Here is a 16,183-nt window from a genome sequence, read left to right on the forward strand (position 1 = left end):
ACCCAAAAACAGTTGCCATCTCAAAGGAACCGCATCTGCATCCTCCGACAATGTTGACTCTCGTCCTTCACTTGAGGACGATGAACATGGTCGTGATTTGGAAGAGATCTCAGTCGACAAGCATGTCATCCTAGTGGAGAATGCTGTTGGGGAAATAGTCGCTCTCGGTTCGGACAACTCGGATGAGTGTTCGGAGCGAAATCATCATCATCGGAGGCTGGAGGGAAGGATGAGCAAAGAATTGGTCATCACAATGAGGGAATTTCCGGCATGTAGATTAATGGATAATATGAGCAACGAAGAGTTCAGGTTTGCAATAGAGGCTTTCATTGATGAAAGAAACAAAGTAACGATGCAAGAGAAGATTGATGACGAGGAAGAAGTCAACTAGGAATACGTTTTCTGATCACCTCTCATTCAACCATTCTTGAAATTCATGTATATATCAACATTGTGTATTTTGTACGTACAGGGTTGGTTTGATTAGTCTTGAAGGTTAAAGGGTGGGGGTTGCTGCCATCTAAATGGATGTCTTGCTGAAGTAGGTATGCAAGGGGTGAGTTTAGCTTGTTGTTTGTTTTGCTGGATGCTATAGAAGATTGAAGTTTTGAGCCCTTGTTCTGTGGGTTAGGCAGTGTAGTTTGAGCTCTGCAGCATTTGTTGGCAGTTTATGTCAGCGTAGTGTGTTATAATTTGAAAGTCGAGCTTATAGTTTGGAGTAGCCTTTTGTTGTTAGTCCAAGTTGTATGTACTTTTTTCCTTCAGGTAAGGAGATTTTTGAATGAGGCATATAATTTGGATATAATTTATACGATTTTAATAAAATTGTTTTGTAGATAAAAAACACATATGATCCGTAAAGTGGCTTTATTTTGTAAGCCAGTTCTGCTTGAATTATGAATTTTGTTCTTGTACCACACCAACTTAGTGGTTTTATTTGTCTATATAATTTGAATATCCTCTTATTATCGATGTCATGTAAAAAAGTAATTAAATGATCTAAACACCAAAAAAAACAACAACATTTTATTCTTGTTCAGTTTTTTTAAAGTTTATATGTTTCTATTATGGATTTTATTAATATTTATGTATTTATTTATTTATAATTATATGTGTGCCTATTCATTTGTGTAAGTTAAATAAAAATGTTCATAAATATATAATAGAATATGTTCGTGAACAATTATCAACATATTCATAGATAATAGATAATAAATAATAAATAAATAAAATGACATTTCTTATTTTTAGATACACAATAATCAAACAATAAATTTAATAAGTATATTATAAATAAAAATGAAAACATAAATAATATTGTTAATTACATTATAATCAAACATGTACTTTTATTAGATTATAATCAAACATTAAATAAGTTTTAATTAATTTATTAAATGAGTTTTAGAAGAACATATAAGAGTCACTGCATTTTTCTTGTACTATCTTATTTTCGTTTTCAAAGACTAAGATTACTATAATTAACATAATCCTTTGTATTTAAGTTTTATGTACGTTTTCGGTGATAAAAAAATATTATTTTTTAAAGATTTTAATTTAAAAAAATTACGTATGCAGAACTTTCGAGTTCTAGTAATTTCAAAAGCTTCATGTCAATCAATTGTGAAAGACCCTTCTGTTTGTATCACCTCCTCTATCTCCTCCGTGCATGTACCATAGTAAGCGGCATTGAAAGAATCAACGTTTTCCTCCTCAATTCGACCCTGGGAAAAGATTCAATAGCATGCAATGTCATTAAATTAAAACATCTAAAACTAAAGGCAACATGTACCTCTCTAGCCAGACACATGATTGCTTCAGCTAACAGGTCTGGGATCAGTGGATTTCCGACCCAAGAAGGAAAGGAACATGCGGCCGCCGGCAACCAATTCTTGGGAACGTGGTTTAAAGAAGAGTGAAAAGTCGTTCCGGAATTGCAACGAGTAGGCATCCGTTACACTCTGGGGGCTGCTCTTTGAAATATACAGCTTTCCCTTATATATTCACATATTTGAGACCATTGCTCTGCAGGCCGGCTGGAGCCTGTAACAGTCCACCATTTTAATCTTTTAGACACGCCCATGCACCATCAGTAATCATTATTATTAAAGATAACGTGGAGAAATGGGGATGGTTTGTTTTGCGTTAAATTACACCTGTCGTTCATGCAATTTGAACTAAAAAAAGTTCTAAGGAAAGATGGGAAAACAGGAAAGAAAGTGGTAGCATAAAATGAAAACCCAGTGCTGAAACATGGCTGTCATGCAGTGCAGCTTATGTTCAGTTCTACGCATAACACTGTGACTTCACCTTTTTCTGCTGAAAATTCTCTCTTTTAACCAGATCTAATTGAGTCATTTAGTGCAGTAGCATTTTGACTGTTCCTTTTTCTTTCTGTAAAATGGGTTTGATAAAGTTTCTACTTTCTTTGTTTCTTTTCATTTCTGTTTTTTGGGTTTTAGAAACTTTTGGTTTTTGGAATAAATTTGATTAACTTTTGCCTCTTTGTTCTCTTTTCTGGTCTTGTACTTTCTGGAGTTGATAATAAGTTTCGGTAAATGACAAGAAACTGAAGAGTTGGAGCTGGCAGTGGCTAAGAAGAATAATCACTGGCAAATAAGTCGAACTATGAAAAACCAAACAAACTGAGAAATGGACAAATAATTAACAGAAATCATATTGAAAAATGAACATTCAAAGAAATTTTTATGATATCGATCATTTTGCTAAGTGCTAACCTGTGAGAGCCAGTGAAGACCGGATGAAGAAAGCACGAAATGCAGGCTGTTGGCAGGGAACAATCTGCCATAGAAAGAGCCTGGGACACCGATATGAAGGAGGATCCGAATCCAAGCCCTTTCTCTTCGTTCAGTCTGTTGTAGAAAGCCGGCAACGACATGAAACTATCATTGAAATCACTGCTGTAAAGGTCATTGAAACCTAAACTCCGACTTGTTCCACACATATCAAAGGGGAGTGCGTCCCGCCCCATCCTGTGCGAAGGTCCCGCCCAACCTTGTGGGTGCGGACGTGACTCCCGCACCAATAGCCTAGTATTACCGATGGTGACCGAGGTGTCAGGGACATCTCATTTCTATGATATTACCCTGACAATAACTAGATGGTGGACCAAGTAGATGCGATCTTGAGTCAAGGAAAAGCTTGAAGAATGACGATAGAGGGAATATCAAGGAGATGACCTAGTTTTAGACGTGTCAATGTTTACTGGTGTTATATCTGGTAAGTTTCTTTAGCTCTTTAGGGGAAAATGAATTGGTGTTGGGTCTCCACCATCCCCTCACCCTGAGCTAGCATGTGGATTTTCCATGGTGTACGTGACTTTCTCCTAGGCTCATGTGGAGCCTAGGTGTGCGGGTATCGGGACCAAATGGGTGGTACGATGTCTCTCTAGGATGATACCTAGGGACGATTTGATGCTTGTGGATCCCATATCGCGCTCTTGATAGAGGAGTGAGGTTGTAACCTAGCATTCGCTATGTCCCGTAAGATCTCCCTTCCAAGAGAACTTGTGGATTTGAAATTATTGTGGCTTGTGGACTAATACGAGGCTTGTCTATTCGGACAGGTTAATGCATGATTGGCTAATGTTTCGTGGGAATAACTCTACGAAGTGTGGCAAGGCTTTATGATAAATAAAGTCGAGGCATGAATCATTGAGGGAAATACTGACTTGAATAGGATGAGTCATATTTGAGTGTCGCACGACATAACAAAAGGGGCGAAAAGTTATGTACGTGACACTTGTTATCATAGCAAAATGGGTTGCTTTTGGTAGATGATTTGAGTTTCTTCGTTTTTATTTTACGTTAAGCGCTTTGACATATGGAGTAGACAGGGTTCACGCTAATCGCTTCAATGAGTTGAGTGGACAGGGTAACCTGATCTTACGCCAAGCGCTATAGCGTGTGGAGTAGGCAGAGTAGAATAGTGTGGTAAATTCACAAAGGTGCTCAATCGTTTCTTTAATGCATGAAAGTGCCATTTTCTAGATTGTTGTACAGAGGTGCTCAATCGTCCCTTGAATGCACAGAGGCGCCAAATTCTAGATTGATGCATAGAGGTGTTCAATCGTTCCTCAAATGCATCAGTTTATATATTGATGCACAGAGGTACTCAATCATTTCCTTTATGCACAGAGGTGATAGTTCTGAGATCTTAGCACAGAGGTGCTCAATTATTTATTAATAAAACATATTAGTGCTTATGAATTTGGCACAATGGTGCTCTTTTGTTCTTTTGTGTTGCAGGGATAGAGACAGAGTCATATAGAGATTATGACTCGATTGCGTAATGGTTGATCATTAAATTTCCCCATAACTGCGAGATGATATGATATGTTGCTTGCCATAACAGATAGTGGTACTATGAATCGACGGAGTACTGAGGAGCTAGAATTCACACTAGCAGACCTTAGAGCCCTTATGGGCTCAAGAGACCGAGTCTGAAGGGTTGAGATGATCTAGCAAGACTTGCTAGAGACATTGTTTGAGCTTGATAACGAGGCAAAGGGTGAAGGTCCATGGTCCCGAATGCTTTGAAGGGACTAAGGATGTTAAAGAATTTGAGTAATTTCTCTATTTGTCATAGGGTGTTATTTATGGAAAATATGTGCTTAGTCTGGGAAGGACAAGGTTGGTGACGACTTTGATGGCTTCGGTAGGTAAGTTCGAAGTATGATGCGATTGAAGTTCCAAAGTTGGTGTGTTCCCTATAAAAGAACTATTTAAAAGATTCAAGTTGTGGGCTAGATTTGAGTTACAAGGATAAGTGCAAGATGTGGTGAAGTGGGTTATCATTTTCTTGTTCGCACAAGATGCTTACTTTTCCTCATTTAGGGTTGCTTATTAGTGATGTTTGTCTCGGGAGCTCTTATTCTATAGTTCAAAGTTGTTTATTTCTGACATTTCCACAAGAGCACATTTTATATTGTTCGTGAGGGTGTTTGATCGTGTTAGCACCATAATGCTTACTTCTAATCTTTGCGTGCTAGTTCTTGGTGGCGTGATGGGTTTTCTATTATATCTTCTGTAGGAATTCTCATTTTTGTTGATATCCAGATAAAATGGCTCATTATTTTATATGGGAGCTATCTCTTTATTGTGATAAACTGTTTATGCGGGGAAAATGTCATGAAACACGATGATGTTCATGATTAGGGCATCACGAAATCAAGTGGGGGAGAATATTAAGGCACATGCGAGTGGATTAAGGGGTTAATATCATGGAAATCAAGCATAATAATATTCACGACGAGGCCGTCATGACATTGAGTAGGGGAGAATGCCAAGATACAAAATGCGGAGCTGCAAAGTAATCGTGTTCATGACGAGGTCGCCATGACATTGAGTGGGGGAGAATACAGAGTCGCATAAAACAGATTCACAGATCAATGATTTGAACAAGGTAAAACACCTGGCATGGTTCCAACGAATGAGTATCATTGTTAATGATAAACCTAAAAGGTACTTTGGTATCTTGGTATAGTGTATTTGGTTTGTATTATATTTATTGCACTAACATATGTGTTTGTTAGTGGTGATTTGTGTTTAGTAATGAAGCATGTATATTATTACTATTATAGAAGCCTTGGACAAGAATAAAGGTGGGAGAACCTTTATTCTTTATTGGAGATGTTACAGTGCGTCTATGAAGGCCAAGAGGACCTCAGTTGGGACATGCCTAACGTGTTTGAATACCCATATATTTAGAGCCAATATGGTACTTTTGGGAGTGATTATCCTTACCTTGTTATGAGTGACACATCTCCGGAGATGCCGCTAAGTGGTAGGTACACGAAGGGTGACACACCAAGTGGTGTATCATATGGTTTGGAATGATGTGATGGTATTCGAGATGTTAGACATAACTATGAGGGTTCCTTAAGGTTAATTCCTTAGGAAGAATAAAAATAAGCTCGATAGCACTGAGAGAAAATAAATGTAAGTGGGCTTATTCTACCCAAAGCTGTGAGTTTGGTGTCCCATAGAACGAATCATGATCTTAGTCCTTGAGGGCAAGTGATGGACCTCATGAGGAGGGCTAACACTATGTAACAAGGTAACTAAGATATGGTTTTAGTGTCAAAGAGGATTTCAACCAAAGTGAGTGGGGGAGAATTTCTGGGACATCTTATTTCCATGAGATTAACCTGACACTAACTTGATGGTGGACCGAGTAGATACGATCGTGAGTCAAGGAAAAGCTTGAAGAAGGGTAATGGAGGGAATGTCAAGGAGACAACCTAGTTTCAGACGTATTAAGGGGAAATAAACTAGTGTTGGGTCTCCACCATCCCCCTCACCCTGAGCTAGCATGTGGAGCTACCATGATGTAAGTATCCTTCTCCTAGGCTCATGTTGAGCCTAAATGTGCAAGCGTCGGGACCAAGTGGGTGGTACGATCTTTCTTAATGATGATGTCATAGTTTGGGGCCTATAGGTCCTATATTATACTATTGATAAATGAATGAGGTTTCAACCTAGCATTCGCTATGCCCCACAGGATCTCATTTCCAAGAGAACTTGTGGTTTTGAGATTATTGTGGCTTATGGATTAATACGAGGCTTGTCTATTTGGACAAGTTGATGTAGGATTGGCTAATGTTTCGAGGAATGACATTATGAAGTGTGGCGAGGCTTTATGACGAATAAAGTCGAGGCATGAATCATTGAAGGAAATATTGACTTGAATGGAATGAGTCTTTTTCGAGTGTCGCAAGACATAACAAAAGGGCCAAAAAGTTATATTTGTGACACTAAGCTTTCCTTGGGGTTGCCGATGGTGAGCGATACAACCGCCTGAGAGTACTGATGGTGACCGAGGCACCCGTGTGGGACTGTCGATGGTGATCAAGGCTTCTGGATGGGGTTTGCAAAGGTGAGCGAGGCACTCGACACAAGGACTTTATCTCAACGATGGTTGTTGAGTCTCCCGAACCAAAGCCGTGGATCAAGCTTGCTGTTGTGCGGGTATCCGGATCTAATGCCTATTGGTGCGAGGTATAAGGCCTATTGGCATGGTAGAATAAATTTGTCATCTTTTCAAGCATTTCAATGTTTAGATAGAGAATGAGGACAAAATATATAGTCCTTGGTTCGAGCATTTTTATTTCTACAGGTAGCATTTCTGTTATTTTATTTTAGTATATATGTAGTGGGTGGACAGTCGACAGAGTTTAGACTGATCCATAGGTAAAGATATATGTGTAGACACACCATCAAGGGCTACCCTTATAGGCTAGTCGATGGTGTAGGATGAGTATGGGCAATGTAATTCGACGCTTTTAAAAATAAACTATGTTTTCCCAATGGGAAGGTTGGGGTCGACTGTGTGCATCCACTATGCTCCATGATCTCGACCATTGGCTTGGAAAACTCTATGGTGATGATAATACTAATGCTCATGTGGTTATTTGTTGGACAGATCATCAAGTATTAAGACTGACTTGACTTGGAAAGAGTCATTCTTCAGGTGTCACACGAACTAAAAACTTATTTGAAAATGTAAGTCCGTGATATTTGGTATCAGAGCAAAATAGTTCATGGCAAACAATATGAGTTCCTTGTTTCTTATTAGGATTCATGCTGAGTGCTTCAACGTTGGGAGTAGGTATAGGAAACAAAGTTCATGCCAAGCACTTCTAGATAGGAGTAGGCATAATGACCTGATCTTACGTCGAACGCTCTAACGTGTGAAGTAGGTAGGGTACTTTAATTTCACGCTAAGTGCTTCAATGTGTGGAGTAGACAGGGTAGATAGAGTTCATGTCGAGCTCTTCCATGAAGGAGTAGGCATGATGACTTGATCTTACGTCGAGCGCTCTAACATGTGGAATAGGCAGAGTTTAATTTCACACTGAGCGCTTCAACATGTGGAGTAGACAGAGTTCATGTCGAGTGCTTCCATTAAGGGAGTAGGCAGAATGACCTGATCTTGCATCGAGTGGTCTAGTGTGTGGAGTAGGCATATTAATTTAATTTCACGTCGAGCGCTTCAACGGGTGGGGTAAGTAGGGTAGACAGAGTTCATGTCAAGCGCTTCTATGAAAGGAGTAGGCAGAATGAATTGATCTTACGCTGAGCGCCCTAACGTGTGGAGTAAGCAGGGTGAAATAAGATAATCTATGTACATGGGTGCTCAATTGTGAAAATGAGCATAGTCGCTTAATCAGGGTAACAACGTAAACACACGTGATTATAATGTTCTGCAGGAGAGCTTTCCTTATGTAGCACGGAGGTGCTTCATTGTAATCTTGGTGCAAGAATGCTTATTTGTGTTGTTGACATAGAGGCTTTACTTTTTGTGGCACGAGGGTGTTGAAAAGTTTATGTTGTGACAATTTTTATCCTAAGCATTGTGGTATATACTTGTGATTATTGTTGTTTTACAGTGTTACTTATTGGATATTTGAAAATGGTTAAAACACATTACAGTGGGTTGGTAAACCAAAATAGAATTGAAAGTTTAGAAGCTGAAATGGTGGCACTAAAAGCTAGGATGATTTCAGAAGCACAATAGGCTATTAGTTCTATGTTGGAGGCGTTCAAGGAACTCAAGGCTCAAGTTAATTTGATTCAACATGATGTGGATAATCTGGGTTTGGGCTCTATCGACATAAGTCAAAGTGTCAATGTACCTGAACCTCAGCTGTATGGGGGAACTAGGGATGCCAAAGAGTTTGAGAATTTCTTGTTTGATATTGAGTAATATTTTAGGGTGATGCTGGCTAACTCCGAAGAGGACAAGGTCTTTATGGACTCGGTGTATTTTGCAGGAGATGCCAAATTATGGTGGTGGTCCAAGTTTGTTGACGGTGAATATTCCATCAACACGTGGGATGATTTGAAGAAAGAATTGAAGAAAAACATTCTTTCAAGAGAATGTGGAGTACAATATGCGAAAGAAGCTGAGGTAACTAACACAAACAAGGACATTTTTTGAATATGTGAGAGAGTTTGTGACACTGATGCTGGACATCAGACATGTTTGAAAATAACAATACATTATATTTCTTGGAAGGACTAAAATTGTGGGCTAGAACAGAGATTCAGAGACAACATGTAGGGAATATGAATGAGGCGATGAATGCTATTGAATGTCTTAGTGATTATACCAATGTTGCGACCAAGCGAAGGGGCCCCTTTCAAGGAGAGGACAACTTGTTTAGGGGTGATGGTGATATGAATGCAATGAGAAAAAGGTGGCTAGAAGAGATGGAGCTTCAAGTTGGGGAGCAAAGAAAAAACCTTTTCTCAGAGACCTAACACCGAATACATCAAGTAATGGATACAAACAAAATGGTGAGAAACCGAGGCAATCTATGGATTCGTATCCTAAGAATGGATATAGGCAGAATGGGGATAGACCAAGGTCGCCTTTAGAGTGTTATTTATGTAAAATCTCTCATCAGTTGGTTGATTGTCTGCATAGGAGTGCATTCAATGCGTTGGTGAACACATCGAGGGATGAATCGCAATAAGATCACTTGAAGAAGATTGTGACAATGTGCCAACTAGAATATGTTCGATTCGATTCTTGTGTGCTTTACAAACTCAAGTTAGAAAGTTGAGAAAAGAGCCAGTTAGGGGCCTCATGTATGTGGACATTATAGTGAATGGAATAACTTCAAGGGCTTTGGTGGACACTGGAGCAACCGACATATTCATCTCACCTGAAAAAGCTAAGAGGTGTGGATTGAAAGTTAGCAAGGAAATAGGGCATATGAGGGGTAGTGAACTCGTCCGCTGTGGTGATATGTGGGAGCGCTAAAAAAGTGAAGATAAAACTGGGAGTATGGGAGGGGATGTTGACTTTTCCATCTCTCCTATGGATGATTTTGATGTTGTCTTAGGTCTGGATTTTATGATGTCAACATGAGTTATTCTGATGCCTTCTACAAGTTGTTTGATGTTGTTAGGAGAGAGCACATATGTAATGCCGACAACCTTATTGCCGAAGATGGGAAAGAAGAATATTTCCATAAGAGGAGTCATCAACTCAACATCAAAAGAGAAATGTTCAAGTAGTACTCGTCGATGAGGACATCGACTAATTGGGTGGGGTAGAATGTCCTGGTCGTCCCTTTTATGGGGCCACAACTGGGTAGGTACGCCAAGACCAACCATGTATAGGACCTATTGGCAGGGTAGAATAAACTTGTCATCTTTTCAAGCATTTCAATGTTTAGGTAGAGAATGGGGGTAGGATATATAGTCCTCAGTTCGAGCATTTTTATGTCTACAGGTAGCGTTTCTATTATTTTATTTTCTCATATATGTAGGGGTGGACTGTCGGCAGAGTTTGGATTGGTCCACATGTAAAGGTATCTGTGTAGACACACTATCGAGGGCTTCCCCTACAGTCTAGTCGATGGTGTGGGGTGAGTATGGTCAATGTAATCCACTGGCTTTAATAATAAATTATTTTTTCCCAACGGGAAGGCTGGGGTCGACTGTGTGCATCCGCTATGGCCCACGATCTCGACTCTTGGCTTGGGAAACTCTATAGTGGCGATAATATTAATGCTCATGTGGTTATTTGTTGGACAGATCATCAAGGATTAAGGTTGTCTTGACTTGGGAAGAGTCTCTTTTCAGGTGCCACACGGACTAAAAACCTAGTTGAAAAAGTAAGTCCGTGACACGAGGCTCTCGCCCCACCCTGTGCGAGGCTCTTGCCCCCACCTTGTGCCAGACGCTGACCGAGATGAATATTTGCAGCTTCTCCTGTGTCCATGATGGCGGAGATTATAGATAGAGTGTTGGGTCCCGATGAATAACCTAAGTCTGCAATTCCCATGCTTTCTAGTTCCATCATGTTGCTGCTGCATAGCATTTCTAGCACTGCTTCTTGCATGATTCGTTTACGGACAAATATAATATCTCTCTGCAAAATTCCAAACCATCAGAAGAAAATAAACTAAATGGCAAACCGCAAACATGCATACGATGTTCCAAAGATTTTAAAAAAAACTGAACCGTCGCGTTATTTGCGAAGCTAGTGTCGTCATTCCCCTCGTTCATTTGAGGTACTTGCATTATTCGCAGCTTAATTACTTTGCCTTATATTTTCCTTGCTCGGTGTATATTCAAGGCAGAACTAAGAGCACCCTTTACATAGAGTCGCAAATAATGAGATTGCGGATGAGGTAGCTGGTCTCGGTGGTCCACTTAATATTACACGTTTTAAACTATTCTGAGATAGATGGTATTTATAATATTATTTTTTGTATAAATAAGTTTTATATTTAATAAATATAAGGGTAAATGTTTGGTCATAAATAAATGTCGGACATTTGGAGGCTATTAGTAATGCAAAATCCCACATTGCGGAAAAAAGGCTTTTAAGGGGTTTATATATTATCTCAACTTTCCTTCATTGATAAATCTGCAACGTAAAGTTATTCAAAAATAATTTTTAAGGAACCTTGATAGACCTCTACAATACACATTGTAATGTCATTATTCTATGCTAAGTGACCATGAATCCTTTTCATTATTATTTTGATAAAATATTTTAAACGGTGTTGTTAATCAAAACTCGGCCACCAACCCAACCTCAATAGTAATCTGAAAATTTTAATTGAACCTTGCAAAATCAAACCCCATCGGCTTCAAATTTTGCATCAGATCAACAGTTGGAGCTAAATTTCCCCGATTCAGCCAATAATATTATAATTTGTTTTACAGTCAACTAAAAGCTGCGCTAATACTGATTACCGTCTCGCCATTTTCCATTAAAAAATAATTAGCCGCCCTCTAATTCTCGAGACGAAGAAGACGATAAGCCACAACCCCATATTTTCACTTATCAACCCATTCTTAATTTTCTCCATTTTTTTTACAGCTTTTGATTTACTCTTACGTTGTTTTTAGATTTTTCGATGAGGTATCTGATGCGTTTCATTTCCTTTGAATTTATTAAAAAATTGAAATTGTTAATATAATGTTGTTTATTTTCTTTTTGTTATTCGTTTGGAATTTTGTTGATATGATAATAAGATGGGGAAAGTGATGAGAATACAAAAGTCACAACGTAAAGGCAAAAGTAGAGTGCACGAAAACGAAGGTTTAACTGCGCATGAACGGCTTCTTTGGCGAGAATGTAAGGAGTTAATGGTGTGGCTAAACTGAGAGATTGTACAGCAACTTTACGTCAAGCATGTAACGAGCCCATTGTTAGGCCCAAAACACGTCATGCCTAGGTATAATCGAATAGATATATATTCTGCTTACCATGATTCTGATTTCAGTTATTTTTTGTTTGATGAACTTTGTAATTGCCTATTCTTGAAACTTATTGCGATTGGTTTTGAGCTTGGCAGATGCGTGTTCATGTGACTAAGGAATTCCTCCTGTCTGTTGAGAAGAATGTGACTTGCCGCCGTCCTGCTTGCCGAATAGATTCATCACAGGTTGATGTGAATCGTGATTCTGTTCTAATCATTTCAGATCATTCAGTCTTTATGAATTGTAATTTCATATTTTTCTGATATAGTTTGTTGCATTTCCCATGTTTTTACAAATGTAAATTTTGTCACTCCTGCATACAACAAAAAATAGGACTTCGTAATCCTGTTCAGAAAGCTTAACTAGATATGTTTAATGCTACATTCAGATCTTACCCTTATGACAGCTAAAGTACTAGTAGCAGACTTACTTTTAATAGAATGCAGGTGACAAAATGTTTGCCTGATAGAGTTTGATGGTAGGGAGAGGACTAGGAACTAGCTCTCTAGATTTTGTGTTTAAGGAAATTTGTACATCTAAAAGTACTTGAGCGAACTAGCCTTCCTTTTTCTTAATATGCTTTCTTAATTAGATTGGTAAATGCTAACGCATACTTACACGGTGCATTTATGTGGGAAAATCCAACAGTTTGAGAAGAGCTCTCGAACATGTATACAGTCTTTCACCTTTTCTATTTTTGCTAAACTTAGCTCTCATGTTGGAGTTCAAATTATTTAATCTAACTAAACGGTGAAACTAAATTTCATTAAAACATAATATTTAGGTTCTGCAATATGGCAAAGCCTCTATTAGGATTTCATATCATTGCACTCTCTTTATTCAGGTACACTTAAAGGTGGACCATGTATAACTGTTGAGATAAAGGCGGATATAATTTTTTATGCCTTTTTCCTGGCAATATCTTTGTTTCATTCTGTTATGCATTTTCATTCACTCTACTAAAGTTTTACTTTCCATTTGTTTCGATGAAGTAGCCCAAATGTGGATTTCTCCCAATTTCAAGATTCATATCTGAAGAAAATGCTGTTAAACGAACTACAACTCGATTTAAGATGCACCAAGAACTGAAGTTGCATAATCAAGAGGTAACTTTTGTATCTTCATATTATTATTAGTATTGTTATTATCCTTTATTTAATGTGTGTCTGTGTGTGTATGTGTTTGGGGTGTTTGGGTTAAGTTACTTGTATGTCCACATGGAAGAGAAGAGTACTAGCCACTTTCTCATCCAGATAGCTAATATGGTCATCTTTGTTGATATTTATGTTTATTCTCTGACATTTCAAAAATATTTACAGATATCAGAATATAGTGAATACAATCCACTGGATTCATTCTCTGGATCCCTAGACAGGAGAATGTAAAGCCATTGAAGCTCTATATGCCACCCCTCAGAACAATTTCCGTGTATTTTTGAATGGCTCTATTGTATTCGAGGGCTTGGGTGGTGGGTGCAGGCAGCACTACGGTTCTGGTTGGTTAGGCATTTGAAGATGCACTTAAGGATGTCATTAAGGCAGGTGATGGACTGTGCAAAACTAGCTTTATACAGCTTGTTGCTGATATAGCATACACTTCTGGAGTATTAGGTCAACTTCTTGAAGTTCAGAAGCTTGATGCTTATGACATTGAAGGGGCAATTCATGCTTACTATAACATAATTTCTCAACCTTGTATGGTTTGTAGAGAATTGAGTAAAGACAAGTTATCAAACCGCCATACTTCTTTGCACCCCATTACTTTGGATGAAAGTTTGAAGATTGTGAAGGACTATTTGTAGCTGCGACCGTAAAGGACTGTAATTTGATGATAAGTTTTAGACCAATGGAAGATTGAGATGTCCTATCAGGATCTTCTCATAGTACTGTATATCTAGGATCAACTAAGCAAGTTTTTGAGTACAAGGTACACTTCCTTGCCATTTTCAGTTGCATCTTACTGTCCATTATTAATGCTAAAATATTGTATATGGTATTTTCATAGCAGTTGAAAAGGAATCTCTTGAAATTCTTTGGTCTTCTTATTCAAAATTCTCAGAGATTCTGAAAGTCAACTTTTTGTGTGGTTTGCAATTATATATTTTATTTGGGGCTTTACTAATTTGCTTCTTCTTTGTATCACATCTAGAAAAAACATCAAATAGTTCTCTGTTTTATAATATTGAAATTATTTTGGGATGAAATTGAAGTCCTATATGATGAGGTTTGTTGCTTTCTTCTCATTTTACTTGTATATCTTATCTAAGCTGCAAATTTCTAGGTGTTTTTCATTGATATGGATTTGAAACCTTTGAAGAAAATGGAGTACTATTACAAGTTAGATAAGAAGGTTGTTAACTGCTACTGTCAGAAGATAAAAACTGAGCATAAAGCAGATAAAACTGCTAGAAGGGACGCATATGAAAAATTATTGATATAAAAGATGTGCTTTAAAAGACAGTTTGTTTACCAAAGATTGTACTAGTAAGTTCAATTATTTTTTATATGTTTCCTTAACTGTTGTTGTAAAAGGATAGCTGTTAAGAGTGAAGATGAGAATTACTCATCTTTAGGCTCATGTTCTTCCTTCACCTCATTTCAGAACTTTTGAATTTCCCTTTGAGAAACTTCTTTATCGCTGCATCTTTTGCTTAAAGATTTATGCTAGTTTTTTTAAATTCCCCTTCTTATGTGGGAACCAAATGGTCCTCTACTTTCACAGCAGTTGCATTCACTAATTTATATTCAGATTTGCCTATAAGGGACTACTTGGTTGGAAATTTTTTTCAATTTGTTTTACAATGCCCAGATATAACATGGACTGTCTTGAAATCAGATAAAATATGCTTCAGTCTGAATTTTTCTATCCAGTTTGTCTTACTCTTATCAGAGTATAGTTGATAATTTACCAGAAATGTTACTCCCAAACTTTGTTCTTTCTAGTCTGCAGATAATTTATCTTTATTTTTTTAATAAAGATATACTATTTATCAACCCCTGAAGTAAAATTCATTTTTGCTTTTCAAGTATTAAGTTGCTGAGAATTATCTAACTGGGGTTATGTTAGACCATTTAGCTATTGAACCTCAACTTTTCCTGTTTATTTTGCTTCGATTTCAGTTTTCAGTATGCTAGTATCATGTATAAAGGTGATTATTCATGCTTGAAAGAGTTACTACATTTGCATTCTCAAACGTTAAATAGTTGTAACGCCTACCATACATGCATATCATCTGGTTTCAGGAGTGCTGGTTAACACTCCATTGCCAGTGGGAGCTTAACAGGAGAAAGAAAAAAAAAAGAGAAAATGGCAGGCTGCAAGGTTTGGTCTAACAGGGAAATGATGTATCAACTGTCAACTACTCACCACCCTTAAATCATGAGCCTGCACAGCCAATTAATTCATACAACATGATATTGATATTACTATTTTTAGTGAAGCTTTGATGATGGTATTTTGTGGTGGTGAAAATTTAAGTTACTAGCAGACTTTCGTAAATGAACTCTTCCTTTGAAGCTTAACAAAGCAGAGTTTTTGTTGAAAGTCTAATTGTGAATTCCATTCTCTTTTTTTTCTTGCTTAAACCCAACCAATTTATGTAATGTTTGCATGTGAGATAATTTAACCTAATAAATTTCTTACAGAAACTGTTGGATTTATGACTGAAATTAAATTAAACTCATGTGAAGGTCGAAGGGGAGCCTGGGAGCTTGATTTTCAGTTTACATTCAGTTTTAATCGTGCTTTATTCTTGGACTGTAGCAGCACTGTTGTCCTTTTGTTTTTTACTGATATCTTGTGTGTGGTTAGTATGGTCCCTAGTATGGGGTCCATGGTCTCCTCAGCCATAAGCCTGTAACTCCAAAAGCATATGATTTGAAGAAATGACCTCTTGGTGGAAACTCTACCATGTTTTGGGATATGTGCAAAATACA

The 16,183-nt window shown here is 37.8% G+C and overlaps 2 pseudogenes; one reads left to right on the forward strand and one right to left on the reverse strand.

Moving 5' to 3' along the window:
- Positions 1–434: 434 nt before the first annotated feature.
- Positions 435–11,057, reverse strand: LOC120183969 (annotated as a pseudogene).
- Positions 11,058–12,020: 963 nt separating this feature from the next.
- On the forward strand, positions 12,021–15,943 carry LOC120183979 (annotated as a pseudogene).
- The last annotated feature ends 240 nt before the right edge of the window (positions 15,944–16,183 follow it).

This window comes from Hibiscus syriacus, unplaced genomic scaffold (genome assembly GCF_006381635.1).
Source record: "Hibiscus syriacus cultivar Baekdansim isolate YM2019G1 unplaced genomic scaffold, ASM638163v2 tig00003725_pilon, whole genome shotgun sequence".
Lineage (NCBI taxonomy): Eukaryota > Viridiplantae > Streptophyta > Magnoliopsida > Malvales > Malvaceae > Hibiscus > Hibiscus syriacus.